The sequence below is a fragment of the Leptosomus discolor genome, chromosome 7, assembly GCF_034619465.1.
Source record: "Leptosomus discolor isolate bLepDis1 chromosome 7, bLepDis1.hap2, whole genome shotgun sequence".
Classification (NCBI taxonomy): Eukaryota; Metazoa; Chordata; class Aves; order Leptosomiformes; family Leptosomidae; genus Leptosomus; species Leptosomus discolor.
This window is the reverse complement of record NC_141397.1, coordinates 1,914,559-1,929,838: the sequence shown is the minus strand read 5'-3', so window position 1 is coordinate 1,929,838 and position 15,280 is coordinate 1,914,559.

The following is a 15,280-nucleotide window of genomic DNA, read 5'->3' as shown; positions in this document are numbered from 1 at the left end:
ATATAATGATGCTCATTACCAGTAATCGCAACTACTTATGAATACAAACTATAGCGCATTAATTAATGCTAAGGGGAAATACCAAAAGCCAAACAATTTGCCGTTACGGAAACAGCCTATTTTACAGGGAGGCCATAACAATTCATACAACACTTGTCCGTGCTGCATAGCAGAGGGCAGCGTTATTCGGCTGACACTGCTGAACCAGATGGAGTTTCATCTGTTTATGTTTGGTACCTTCCTGTCGTCTACTGTCCCAACGTTTTATGAGCCCATGTCCCAGAAAAAAAAACTGATTTCCAGAGACACTTATATCCGCAGACCTTAGCTTCTCATCTTCGGGGAGGAGCTCTCTCAAGGTGCCTGTCTCTTCTCGAAGACCACGGTGAGAATGGAGATAACTGATTTATACTGGATGCCCTACTTACGTGACAAAGTCAGGCAGCAGGAATCCCACTCCGACATTCCTTCAGCCACCCGCATCTCCCCTTCCCCACTCTCTAGATAATCGTGATGAGGAAGGTTGTGAACGAGGCACAGTTGTTCCAGCTGCAGATGATGCTGTGTTACTTTCTGGAAAAAAAAAACCCCTTTTTTTTTCCAGTTTCTTTGAATTGCCATCAAAAGCTTAGGCCAAAAAATCCTTTCTTCCTCTAGGAATGGAAAGGACAACCCTTCAAAAAGTCTCATAAAGGTGTGTTAAACAATTTCACTTACAGTTCACACTCTAGGGATCCCTCACTATGTGCATCTATGTACGGGGAAAGTCATTTACCACATGCCCCCACCAGAAAACAAAAACAAAAAACCAAAAACCAAACCAAAACCAAAAACAAAAACAAAAACAAAGAGCTTGGAAGAGAGAGAAACTGTCATTTGCATGGATACTGTGATCAGGCTGGGCATTGTATTGGACCTTCTTCTCTATTGCCATTTTCTTGTTCTTTGTTCTCAGCATTTATTTTTGAATCAGCTCTTAAGAATATATATTTAGTGTCACTTTGTTGGGGCTGTTGTATGAATTTTGCTGAAAGCTGATCTGCTGAAGCAAAGAATTTATTCCATGGTATTTTCTTAAATTTTGTGGGGGGGAAAAAAAAAGAGAGAGAGAGAATCGCAAAATCTAAGCACTCTTAAGGTTTCCTAGCACTAGTTTAGAGGGAGCACAGAACAGGTTGCACTGAGATGTCATCTGCTTGTAGAGCACATAATAAATTCCTCCCCCCCACCCTTGCAGTTCTGGTTGTCACCAAACCGCTTGTTAAAGGTCAAGCTCCTGCGTGGTTTCAGCTCTGCCTTTTGCTGTGTGAGCTGGATTCCTAACGGTGCTGGAGAAAGAGGCATCTCTTCTGCACCTGGCAGAGTACTCCTCTTCAGTCCCTTCCTCTGCCTGCGGAGATGTAGATGTGCACCTTCCCTTAGGGTGCTCCTGGGTGATTGCAGGAGAAATGAGGTTCCTCCTCTTAATGTTTGACTTTGGATAAATATCTGAGCGGGGAAGGAGACAATTCATGGAATCACATTTCCAAACATGATGCCCAGCCCGGAGAATATTTCCCATGACCTGACTCAAAACGAGACCGTCCCAGGCCATCCTTTGACCTTTGGGGGAGGACACGCACGTCGGTGTGGGAAGATCAGCTCTACCCTGCGTAACCCAAGATCTTAACCAGGAGCAACTGCTTTTCAGCCACTGTTTCAGGTGGAGGAGGGCTTTCCCAACAAACCTTTCTCCTGAGCTTGGGCTACTTGATGTAGAGTGAGCCTTCACTAAGGCATGGAGTGAGGATGACCCCTCAGGCTCAGGTAGTCACTTGGAAGAGGGGAGCACCTGGTTTTACCCCAGGTACGTGAATGCTGCCTTCACACAGTTAGGACAGAGGCCAGCTCAGCACCTCAGCCTTTCACGAATGGCTGAGGCTCTCCTTCATGACACGAGGTGGGAATTCCAGTGTCTGTACAGGAGCAAACTGGTCTCCCAAGGTTTGGGTGAGTGTTATAACCACTTTTTCTCCAATTTCCTTCTTGGTCCCTTTGAGTTTGTCCTGCTAAGGAACAAAGCGGAAGACTTCATTTGAAAAAAAAAAAAAACAACAAAGATTAAAAAAATCATCCTTTAATTTTTTGAAGAATATGAAAACATTCTTTGAATTGAGGAACAGAAGGCAAGAGCACCTCATAGCACCATAGCTGCAAGCTGAATGTAACTTCTTTTATTACGCACCCCTGGAACGCCAGGTGCATCAGTGCTAGATGTTTCACCCCAGACTTTTAGGCTGTTGCCCCCACTCAACCCGTTCCTACAAAGGTTGAACTCATCACCTGCTGTCGTGCCATTAGTGTTTGACTTTTTCTCTCTGCTGCTCTACTACCTTGCAAGGTAACAAGTACAGACACTTGTCCTCCTGTCAGTCCCAGTCTACCAGGGCTCTCTGGCTGAAGGCTGTCCTGTTTTCATGGAGCTCCTTGTGCTTCACCAGAATAAAAGCTTCCTGCCCCAGTATGGGGGAGAAAAGTGAAGTGTGTGAAGATCTGCTTCAGCGTTTGTTCGGTTTGCAATGCCAGTCCCCCCAGACTGTGAGTCAGGCCTTTCAATAGAAGTGTTTCTTTTACTAGTTTTAAAGGCAGTTGAACTTGCTGCCTTTGAAAAATTCTTTTAAAATAAATCTGAAAGACTCAAGGTGATGCTTGGTCAGTGCCTAATGATCTGGAAAATTGCTGGTTCAGAACCGCTCGCTCCGTGCACACCGACGAAAGAGATGCTTGGCCAGGCTGCTGAGAGAGGCGACGTGCTGGCTCACAGCACAGAAAAAGGCTCTCCAAGTGCGTCTGTGACTCCTTTGCTGTGAAATACATCCTATTGTCACCCTTCCCATGACATGTACGAATGAAGTCACGGGTCTCTCGAGTTACTCCATTACGCTGATATTTAATCTATATAACGCATTGGGTTGAAGGGATTGCTTTTCACTTCTGATTCTCAAAAATTGCACAAAGATGGGGGTTTTTCCCCTCAATTAAGTGTTTTTGTCTAGTTTTACTTACACTAGATTTGCTCACATGGAGCTGACATCTCAGGAAAAGGTGGGTGGGGAAGCTCTGAATCTCTGGCAATGATACCAGCAGAATCTACACCTGATTTGAAGTAAGCAAGGGGGAGACAGGTAAGGCGAAAGCAGGTTCCTACAGATGAGACTCAGGATATGCTGGTTTTGCTCTCCACTTAACCACAGAATTCATACCTGACTCGAGGTACTTTTCCTCATCACCTTTTTCCCCATTTATGCAAGATACTGATTCTATTAATTGTTCCATACGAGAAGAAACAACAAAAAGATGGTTTCAGCAACTGGACTAATGAATACCAAGAAATCACCTGCCATTAAAATAAATGTAAATTAGGATTTCAGAGCTGGGAAAACTGCTTGCAGCGAGAACCAAAATTACACATCAGTACCACAGTCACACTCAAGAGAGGTACCTAAGGACGGGTTACAAACCACCCCTATTCGATGTAAATGTATGCGTTACGGGAAGCACGGATTTTAATCCCGGCACTTAATTCGGTGTGTCTTTATCCAAAGGAAATCTTACAGTTAGAAACTGGTAGTTGCCAGCGGTTAACATCCAGTGCTTATCGCTATCAGGTTAAGTACGTGCAATTAAGGATCCTAACACATAGCAGCCTCCTGTCCATATCTGTAGATCTTGCCTGGAGTCATCTAAAACCCCGCTGTCTATTAAGATAATACCGTTTCTCATGACGGCGTAAACCACCATTTCCCAGGAAAAACCCGTGTGGAGGAGACTGGGTGCAGGAACACCACCAAAATACCAGAAAGGTTTTGTAACTAAGACCGTAATATTGGAAAGATTTTTTTATTAAAGCCTTTTTTCATGTTGCTTTTAAGTCAATTCTATAGCAATGACTGGCAGGAGAAAACACAACACTCTTCTGCTTGTAAAGTTGCAAAATGCATTAGGTTAAAAGGATGTGTTCCATTTTCAGTAGCTGCCATTTGTTTAGAAATTGGATAAAGAAATCATTTTAATCTCTCTTCTTTACTCAAGAGTAACCTCTTATAAAAGGCCTGTTATTTATTCCTTCAGAGTTTATTAAATATACAACGTCGCTTGCATCCTGCAGGTTACTTACTACAGCTCATGATCAGCAAGAAATGCAATTCCCTTAAAAAAAATTAATGATACACATATACATTTTTTGGAGGATACATTTTTCCATTGTGCTGGAAAACAGAATTAATCTCAGGTTCTTCAAAACAGAACTGCCCAGAGATAATCTCCTTAAAAATTGATGGCAGCTTGCCTTCGCTTACGGACTTTAAGCAAGTAGCTAGAACTGTCTGTTCAAGCACACCTTTGGGGGCCCCGTTCAAGGGCTTTGGTGGGTTTTGGCCTCTCGTGTTATTAAGAAAATAAAAAAAAAAACCAAGACTGAAAAAAATCTGGGTCAAACTATGAATCGGTGGGTGGTTTTGTCCAGCAAAAACTGAGTAAGGTTTTCCAGACATTGCTGAAACGATCGAGATTTGAGACTGCAGGCACCTGACTCATCTCCCTAGATGAGGGCGAGGCTGCTCTGCGCGGCTCTGCTCTGGTATCGGCTGCCTGGCTCGGCACACCGATTTCCCACGGGTCATTACATGCCCACAACTGGGGCGTGATCCCAGTAGTTTCCTCGCTGGGATAAGCTTTTCACTCTTACGCCAGTGATGAATTTCCTGAAATACCTGTAAAACTCGAATTTAGTGAAGTCGTTCATCAATGGCAGGCAGGGTCCCTCGGTATCAGTACCAGCAAGTCCCACCGCGTACATTGATCTTGCAGCTTTATTTCACGTTATTGATTTCAGAGGAACCGAAAGCGTTTCATCCAGACCAAAGTACGCCATGGTACCTCTCACCTCGCTGTCTCTGCACCAGTCTGAATGCCCAGTAGACTTCTCCCTTTCTCTCATTCATTCACCCAGCTATAAAATCCAGCGTGGCGAGCCCAGAGCCTTGGCGTGTTGGGTCAAGGAGAGGAACGGAGGCACACCAGAGGTGACGCAAGGACTCTGCAGACAACATATGTGAGTCAGTCTGATCCTGGTTCCCTCCTGAGCACCAGGAGGGAAAGCTGTGACCAAAGCCTGGATTGCACACTCCTCTCAGGACAGTTCTGGTCGCTAGCAATGGCAATACCACCTTCACTCAAGTTGCTTGAGCTTGCCCATAGCGTGCAACAACCCCTGGAGAGGCGAAAGCAACCTCTTCCCCACCCACCAGCATCCCAAAGGCTGGAATTTTGCCTGGAATATGTATTTCTCCCAGGTTCCTGTACTGCCCTACACTAACGTACCTTCACCAGGAGCAGACCCAGTGGCACATTTTACACCTTCTTGCTTCCAGTCAGCAGAAGCTGGTCTGGGCTGTGAATATTTTAAGCCCCTCGGGACAGAACTCATCTTTCACCCACACAGTGGCCTCACATTGACAGAAGGTGGATCTATTACAAGGTCTTCTCCAAAACAGCCAGCAGGGCACCTTTGTAGGACAGTGCAGTCCCTCACAGGCCTGAAGGGTCAGCGTGCACTCAGAGCTGCCTCACAGGGAGGAAAAGTCCTGCCCTTGAACCCTACAGCTACAACCAGGTCTACATCCCTTGGCCTTTTCATGGCTTGGCCTTCCTACCCTCCAGAGCTGCAAGCTTTGTTATTTTTCTTGAGAAAACTTTTCAATCTTTTCTCTCTCTTTCAAACAAATCTCTAGGCTAAAGACCCTACATGTTTCTGTTTCTCACTGCTGCCCACACCCCCCCTTCCCTTCCACTCATTTTCCCACCTTCTAGCTCTGACAGAGGCTGGGATTTGTTTGAGAAATTCAGTGAGACACGCACAATTGTTCACTGCTCCCAGTCATCTGGGTCCCCCCCGTATTCAAGCTTTTACCTGCCCCCCAATTTGGTGTCCACAGTCTTGTCCCCGCACAGAGGAGCTGGCTGAGCTGCAGAAGCCGTGATGGGGTGAGCTTGGAGATGGGGTGAGCTTGGAGATGGGGTGAGCTTGGAGATGGGGTGAGCTTGGAGATGGGGTGAGCTTGGAGATGGGGTGAGCTTGGAGATGGGGCTTCTTCTTTCTTTCTTCCCTCAAAGGCTGATCCCAGCTCTGGGCACCTGCTGCCGGCAGCTCAGCTGGGATTCGGCCACCGCTCAGCCCCTCCGAAGCTGACTTTACAAGGGGTAAGCAAACAGTGAAAGACTGGAGGAGGGGAGGACAGGATGGGTATTCTGGATTTTTTTTGTAAGGGTCCTTTCTGGAATTTACAGGAGGTTAAGCTGTAAAGGGCTGTGCAGAGACCCACGATGTTTCCCAGCTCTTGTTTCCAGAGCTTCTGCTCCGCTGTCTCAAAGGACTAGCAGGACTATGGACAAAAAGCAGTGCAAGACCTATAGGGGCACATGCTGACGGGTATTGAAGGGTTACAGAAAATACAAGTCTGACACCTACTCAACTAGCAGATTTCCAGAATTGCCGAGGCATAGGTTACAAATGGAAGCGTTATGAGAGCCGGCATCCTTCAGAGCTGCTCTTGGACCGTGCGTGAGCAAACACAGTGCTTTCAGCCACCAAAAACCAGTACACTTGGAAGAAACTGATTAACAAGGCGCATCACGTGCATCTATCTGTCTGAACAAACTCAGCGGAAATTTGGGGAGGAAAGTCATCAATAATTCCATGGTTTTATACATCTCAGTATCCTACCGATGCCAGGTTCCCTGTGGAGCAAGGCAGCCCACCCCATCTGCCAAACCCCGGAACACAGTGGTCTAGAGCAGCAGTGAGAGTCCTTGCCAAAACAAATGAAGTTGCAATGAATCATTATGATGAACAGCCTGGGGCAACTGCTCATCCTGTGAAGGACAGTTTTAAAAATGTTTTTCTTTCCCGTCCATGACATATTGTCCCGTCAGAAAGCGCTGATGAATGAGTTACGCTGGATATGACCCATCTGCAGCAAGATGAAGCTGCCTTTTCTCAGGGAACACAACTAGAGGCTTAGCAAGCCGGTCAGCAAAGCTTTTCCACGTTTGCAATTAGTAATATTTGCTGAAGTGCTTTAAAGCACCATTTAATCAAACTTCTTTTCAGTATGAATAAGGCCACCACTCACTCTTTTCACCCAGTTGCCTCTATCATGCTGAGAAGGGTGCTTTCGCCCCACCAGACGTTGTGGGTTTGGGGTTTTTTTGCTAGTTATGGAATTTTTAGACAAAACTGAATACTGAGCCATTCTAGTCCCCAAATTGTTTCACTCCGCCGCACCAAGGTAGGTACCAGTGGCACACGAGGGAACTGTCTTGCCCCTGCCTCCTCAGGGGAGCTCACGGCTGGCCAGGAAACAAGAATCCTCTTTCACACTAAATAAAAAAATCACACATGATCTGGTTCCACGCAGAAATAAGAAAGAGATTCTCCTGGAAAGGAAAAAAAAGCCGTGCAAGGGAGAGCTTATTCAAGCCCGTGAAGATTAAGATACGCAGCATCAGCAGGAGTCGGACTCTGGGTCTGCTGCATTTCAGTCCCCAGCCCCCTCCCTCTGGCCGCACTGAAATTAAAGCAAAAGGTTTTATGGAAAGGGATGTCCTTCTGTAGGGATCTTCATCTTGGGCCAAGCTGTGTTTTGCGATGGAAAAATGCTCCATACACCAAACCCTCGGTTAATCGTAATATTTCCAGGAAACAGAGGTTCTGAGTCAAGCTGGGGACTTTGCTTCCTAAGAAGATTTTCTGTAATTATTTTCTTGAATTTCAGCACTGATCCATTAACTTATCAGGGATAATGGCGAGCATGTTGCTTCTTGTGTAACAGTGCTAATGTATAGCATTTGTCAGATTTGGTAATTTTCTGTTTACAGGAAGCCAACATTTACCAGTCATTAGTCTTTATCCTTTTCATCCTTTTGCAGTAAGGAGTGATCTGTATTTTCTCCAGTGGAGTCACTGAGATTTGTAAGCCATGTAGCCTTGAATCTGATATTATTCACAATGGGAACACTCTCTCAAATTAACTTAGTGGAGAAAAATGTAAATCAATTATGTTTACAGCTATCAACAAACAGAATTAAAATGTTCCACCAGTCTGCTTCGAGTTCCTAATCATTTGTGTGATTAACCCAGTGTCTGGGATTTGCAATAGAGAATGAGATGAATTGGTTTCTCTTCATTACCTGACATAGTTCGGTTATTCCTGAGATGTCCTAAAAAAATCAGGCAAGCAAACAGCCCCTTCCCCTTAAAATAATTACCCCTGGAGACACGGGTAACACCCACGGCCCTTCCTCAGGACCACCGTGCAGCACACATGCGAGTCGGCAGGTCATGCTCCTGAGGCAGCAAACGAAGCAAAATCAATCACAGGCCAAGAAGAAAGGCACGACCAGCCCGGCTCAGGTCAGCCTGCTCACGGGGTGTGAGTGACGGCAAGAGATTTTGGCGCATGGCAGACAGACGTGCAGTTCTTGAAAACAGTGAGCGACAGCCGAAAATGCGAAGCTGAAAGAGCCACTCACCTCCCCACTGCAACATTTTCATAGAATCACAGAACGGTTTGGGTGGGAAGGGACCTTAAAGATCCTTTAGTTCCACCCCCCTGCCCTGGGCAGGGACACCTCCCACCAGAGCAGGTCGCTCCCAGCCCCATCCAGCCTGGCCTTGAGCCCTGCCAGGGAGGGGGCAGCCACAGCTCCTCTGGGCAGCCTGGGCCAGGGCCTCACCGCCCTCACAGGGAAGGATTTCTTCCCAATATCTCATCTCAATCTCCCCTCTTTCAGTCTGAAACCGTTACCCCTCATCCCATCACCACACCCCTGATCCAGAGTCCCTCCCCACCTCTCCTGCAGCCCCTTTCAGCACTGGAAGCCGCTGTAAGGTCTCCCTGGAGCCTTCTCCTCCCCAGGCTGAACACCCCCAGCTCTCCCAGCCTGTCCTCACAGGGAGCTGCTCCAGCCCCTGAGCATCTTCATGTCCCTCCTCTGGACCCGCTCGAGCAGCTCCGTGTCTGCCTTGTGCTGGTGCCCCCAGAGCTGGACGCAGCCCTGCAGGTACGGGTTTAATCCTGCCCTCTGCAGCGTCCATCTCTCATCAATTCCACTTTGTTTGGACAACAAGGAGGCTTTGACGATCCCCAGGGTCTGTCTGCGTTTGCAGTCGTTCAAGGACACTCCCTAACCCGTAGGTGTGATTTGGTTCCTGGCTCTGAAGAGCCCTTTGGGGCCGGAGGGGTCTGCCTCGTGCCACCCCACAGGTCCTGCCCCCAGGTCGCATCCAGGCCCCCCAGCTTTCTCCTGCAGACAGCAGGGATGTCTTTGCCCATGTCTGCAAGATGCACTGCTCATCTTTCAGGCATGCCCAGAGATATACCGGGCCTGGAGCATTTTACCTTTCAGTACAGCGATATATCACGATTTCTAACACTATCATCACTTTTGTCTTCCCAGCACCCACGTGAAGCAGAAGCTGCCCCGTCGTACAGGTGGGAGACTGAGGCAGAGCCCAAAGCCTAAGCACGGGAAGGCTCCCTCAGGAACTGGCTTCCCCCAGAAGCGCATTATTTCAGGATAACCCATGGAGCCGATAGCATCCAAGAGCCCAGAGAGCTTTTCCGAGACGCAACGGCTGGGTCAGCTCCGCAGAAGAAGTCAGACTGGGCCACCGGGCGAGCTGCCCCACACTTCAGGGAGAGCTGGACCAGCCAGGAGGGAAGGGACCAGCCCTTCACCCAGAGAAGAGACGAGGCTCCAGCTCTGCAAGAGCCCCGGCGCGTCCCGCTCTCCGCACGCGCAGGCTGCCGCGGGCCACGAGCCCCTGCACCGAAACGCAGCCGCATGCAGCAGGAGCGCGCCGTTCCTAGAAAGAGCAGCCTTCATCCACCCCCGAATTCCAACAGCCCAGATCCTTCACATCCTTCTGTAAATCTCTGCTCAGCCTAGAGTTCTGGCAAAATACGTACCTTACGCACAGCCTGCGCTGATATCTATAAATCCAGCATTTACTGGCTTGACACACTGATAAAAATATCACATTATTTATTCCAACCTTATAATCAGAAAGTCAGAATTACAGTAAATGGGATCTTTTCTAGCCTCTGTTTTAAAAGTTCTAATTATTTTATTATTCAATGTATGTACATGCAGATAAGCAATAATTATTCCGAGTATTATCCTGCATAATAGTGCCACTTAATGCTCAGAGATAATAGCACAGAGGCAGCTCATTATACCAATTTGTACAAAAATAACACAATTATTTTTTTCTTCTGAACAAACTTGGTCTGGTTTGATAATAGCAAGTTTCAATCAATCCTTCATTTGCTGAAAGATTAAAGTATGAGCAGCCAGTGTAGCGATCATTATTTTAACAATGAATCACCACGAGCTTTTGTATGGGATTCAAAGAAGAATTAGCCATCAGAAGGATTTGAAGACAAATTCCTGTAAGTCTATACTAAAATAAGGATGATCCTGAAACTATTGCACATCTCTCTATAAACCACCTTCTTATAAGGAGTTCGTGCTGCCAACAGCTGAGAAAACTCGGAGGAGCGTGGAGAGGAGGAAACACTGATGTTTTCCAGTGCCTCAGAACCCGCTTGGTTTCTCCAAGGCTGAACTTAGACCCCAAAGCAGGACAACTCCAACACAGGCGGTGGCTTTCCTGCAAAAAAAGAAGACAGCTTTATTCCCCGATAGCCCAGCTGCCCGGCGCACCCCGTGCTCTCCGGTGGATCTGGCCCTCGACGTGCCTACGGAAGGGAAGTCCCGTGGCAAAGCATGTGTTTTGTCCTTCCAGCCCTTTTTTCCTTTCGTCTCCGCTGAGACATCGTTCAGCTCCTCTTCCTCCAATCCCTTACTCCACTTTCGCCCTGAAATAAAAAACTCTGGGAAAAAAGACGAAGACATAAAAGAAATGAAACAACCACTTGGCTCCTTTCTCTCTTACTCCAGTTTGGTTTTTCCTGCCTGGAGGCCGGAGGCCCCAAGACCACGGGCAGGGCCACCCCGAGACCAAAGGATGCAGCCCAGGAGACTTGGGTAGGAAGGGACCTTAAAGACCATCTAGTCCAACCCCCTGCCACGGGCAGGGACACCTCCCGCTCGACCAGGTTGCTCCAAATCCCATCCAACCTGGCTTTGAATCTACCTGCGGGAAGAGCTTGGTCTGCTCCTGACCGAGCACCGAGGGGCACAAACCTCCAGGGGCAGTTCTGACCGGAGGGTCACCAACAGCAGCATCCCCTTGAGGTCCCCCGGGATGTCCCCTCAAAAGGGAGGCAGCTCACCCCCCACCTCACAGACCGACACGGGGAGCGGCTGGGGCTGCAGCCGGTATCTCCCCCAAAGTCAGCTTTGCCCCAGAGCTGCGTCCTGGGAGCAGGGCACGGGCGGGCCGAGCAGCGAGGAGGAGACTGACCCACTGCCACCTCCTTTCCTTGTGGGATGGGGGCTGCCAGGGCAGTGCCAGGGGCTTCTGGCACGACGACTTCCATTCAAGGAAGGAAAACAAGGCACAGAGGAAGAACTAAAATAAAATCTCCATGGAAAAGGAAGACTTTCATTTCAAGCCTTTCTGTCTTGCATCCCTTGGAGTCCTGTCCTGCAGCGAAAAGAGAAAATCACGGCTATATTGAACACAATTTCATAGCTCACTTCTACTTTTGATGAAAACTCATTCGTGGGTTGTTCGGGGTTGTTTTTTTTTCCTGCACCAACATTTATGCGTGTGCTCAGGGAACAGGAAGGTTCCCTTTAACCAAATGAAATATTATTCCTGCCTCTAGACAGACATTACGGATCCTTCCAATTTCTATCTTCCAGCAGAGGAGCCCGAGACTGTGAATTCATTTGTCGGCGGCTTTTGGAGTTTTTCTACGCCAGCTGCTCCTCGGCCACGACCCGCCGCTGCTGCTGCTGAGGCTGGAAGTCCAGGTTTGTGCTCGGGCCATGCCGCTGACCCGTCTCCATCACCGACACAGGCAGCAGGAGCCTGGCTCCGCGGGTGCAGGAGAACTTTGCCACCTTTTCTCCCTGTACCTGAGGTTTACTGGAGGAATGGTGCCTGCCCACGTCCTGGATTCCAGCTCGTCAGTGGCGCTGCTGGTTGCAAATCTTATTTCCACAGTGTTTTTCCATAGATTACAAAGGGCTTTTTCATCATCTGGGTTGCATGAGCCAGCAATACAATTTACTGTAATATAGTGCCTCTATAAATATTTCACAGAACGGTGCCAAGTGCCATAAATTGTTGCGTGCAGCCGCTCCCGGACGCCACCGAAGCACGGTGCACACCAAAGGCACTGCCAGGCCTGTGGTCCAAAGCCTGGAAGGAGGAGCTGTCTGTCCCATCTGGTGGCAAGGGGAAGAAAAGACACTGAAAACCTTGCTCAGACGAGGCATTCACCGGCACACCACCCCAAGGCTCTGCGACAGCTCTGGATGTTCGTGGCAGAACGTCATGGAAAGAGGAGAAAAAACCCTTCCGATTTTCGGCAGAGACCATGAGTCTAGCGGCCAGCCCCGCTCCTGGGGCTGGGGAAGCCTTCTCCTCCGAGCTGAAGGAGGCTGAGCGGGGCTGGCACGGGGCAGGGGTCGTACCAAGTGCCTCTTCGCACCTTCCACGGCCTCTTACCTCGGGTGGTCCCCACTCCTTAGCATCCCCAGGGGCGATGACGGGGCCTGCCCCCTCTCCCCTGCTCAGCAGATGTGCTTTTCACACAGCAGATGTTGGTACTTGCTCTGAGATCAGCAACAGATCTTTCCATCAGCACAGCGAGTGAGAATTGTCTCTACAAAAAAAAAAAAAAATCAAATAACCAGCCTGGTTTGGGGATTATTGCCAATGTTGATTAAAAAGTCCATTTTTTAGTTAAAGACATGGCATTTTTAAGGCCATTCTCTTTACAAAGTTGGCGTTACAGGCCTTGTGCAGTGACCTGAGGCTTTCTGGGCTGCCAGCGCCCATTGCTGGCTCAGTTTGTCACCCACCAGCACCCCCAAGCCCTCCTCCCCAGGGCTGCTCTCGACCCACTCACCGCCCAGCCTGTGTCTGTGCTGGGGATTGCCACGACCCAGGGGCAGGACCTTGCACTTGGCCTCGTGGAACTTCCTGAGGTTGGCTTGGTCCCACCTCTCCAGCCTGCCCAGGTCCCTCTGGACGGGCTCCCTTCCCTCCAGCGTGTCGACCGCACCGCACAGCTCGATGTCATCGGCAAACGTGCTGAGGGGGCACTGATCCCACTGCCCATGTCACCAACAAAGACGTTAAACAGCGCCGGTCCCACGCCCGACCCCTGAGGAACACCACTCATCACTCACCACATACCCCTCGGTGCCCTTCCCTGCCGTGCAGAGGACAGAGGTGGCTGCCCCAAGCCCCCTGAAGCCGGTCACGCTGCCCAGGGAGGTGCCGTGGGCAAGGACCACAGGGAACGGCCTTGGGGACAGGTCGCCCTCTCTGGTGTGGGGACGTTCCCACCAGCACAAGCAGTCCTTTGGGCCCCGGAGGATGCTGCAAGGGTGCAACCTCCAGTGACACCCAACTTTTAGAAGCCAAACGAAAGGCAGAGCGTGTGGTTTAGCTTTTAACCACGGCCACGCACCAAGCCTCGCGTTCCTGACACATCCGTGCTCCAGCAGGACGCTGTTAAGCATCACTGCTGTCGGACAACAGCACCTGAATCCCACAGGTTGCACTGATATTTCACGTTTAGAGCTCCCCCCAGCTGCCTCTAGGCACGGAACAAAGTTCTACTCTTACAAACACCCCTGATTAATTACACAGTGATCAGGTTGTATTAATAGAAGGGGTTATGGGGTAACGAGGAGACCCAGAAGTGATTATAAATCACACATAAGGTTCACGTGACACACGCAAAGGGCTGCACGGACACCTCGCTGCGTATATTATGTGTCGGAGTAAGTAATAACATTATCCATTTTCTACACCTTTTTCTATTTTCTGGAGTATAGCCCAGGCATTTTTGGATTTCTAATGTCTTAGTTACTCACAGGAACTTTTTTATAGTGGTCTTAAGAACCCTTGCTATCAGTTTGCGTAATTACTCCCAAATTTGAGAAGAAGTAGTCACATTTTTGAACAAACCAAGTAGTTCTTACAGTAATAAAAAGCTGAATTAAGCAGGGTGAAATACCAAGAAGTTTTAAGGCTGCTCTCACAATTATGCCCGAGCAAATACTGCAATAATCTATTTATTGTAGCAATGCGATCAGACACACTTCACGCTTTGATCTGCAGCAGGGGGGTACAGACTCCACGCCGTGTCGTCGTACCCGTCCTGATCATGTGCCCGCAAGGAACAGGGACGTGTTGGTGCCTCACTACACCGCCACGCAGTCCCCGCAGCAGATCTTGCCTCAGGTAGGGGACTAGCAAGGGAAAACCTCATCCACAGCCACTCAGGAGAAGGTGAAGTCCCAGAATTCATGTCCCTCTCGTTCAAAGGCATGGATTATAGAGATAACACGGGTGGGTCGTATGGTTAGAAAGCATCACGCTGTGCTCTGAGCATCTGATGGTGGCCAGCGTGCACGAGCCGAGGGGCTGGAGCAGTGGTTCTGGATGAGGAACGCTGCATCCTCCAAAGGACCTGCAATAGGTCGTTGCTCTTGTGTCCACTATGGTCCCAGTTCCTTCTCTAGCCTCTCCCTAGCTCCTTCTCTGCAAAAAAAAAAAAGTCTTACCACAAAGACTTTTTTTTTTTCCCTTTTCCTGTCATCCTTGTTTTCCTTCACGACGCTGCTGAGAGGTCACTCAAATTCTAATCTAGTGTCAGTGATTTTTTTTGGTGTTCTTTTTTTTTTGCCATAAGAAAGAGATGGGAAACAGAACAAGCCATCACTACATAAACTCCAGTCTCCATAGCAACGATGACAAGTTGTTTTCCTTACCCGGTTTTACAGTTCCAAGCCTAAAGCCTCACCTGAGGCCCGGCGAGAGGCTGAAGTGTTTCCTAACCAACTTGCTCACTGCGGTGTTTTAAATCCTCTTGCCTCTTCTGCCTAAAAGAGGAGATTTTAGATGAGATATTGGGAAGAAATTCTTCACCATGAGGGCAGTGAGGAGCTGGCCCAGGCTGCCCAGAGGAGCTGTGGCTGCCCCCTCCCTGGCAGGGCTCAAGGCCAGGCTGGATGGGGCTGGGAGTGACCTGCTCTGGTGGGAGGTGTCCCTGCCCATGGCGGGGTAAGTAGAACTAGAGGATTTTTA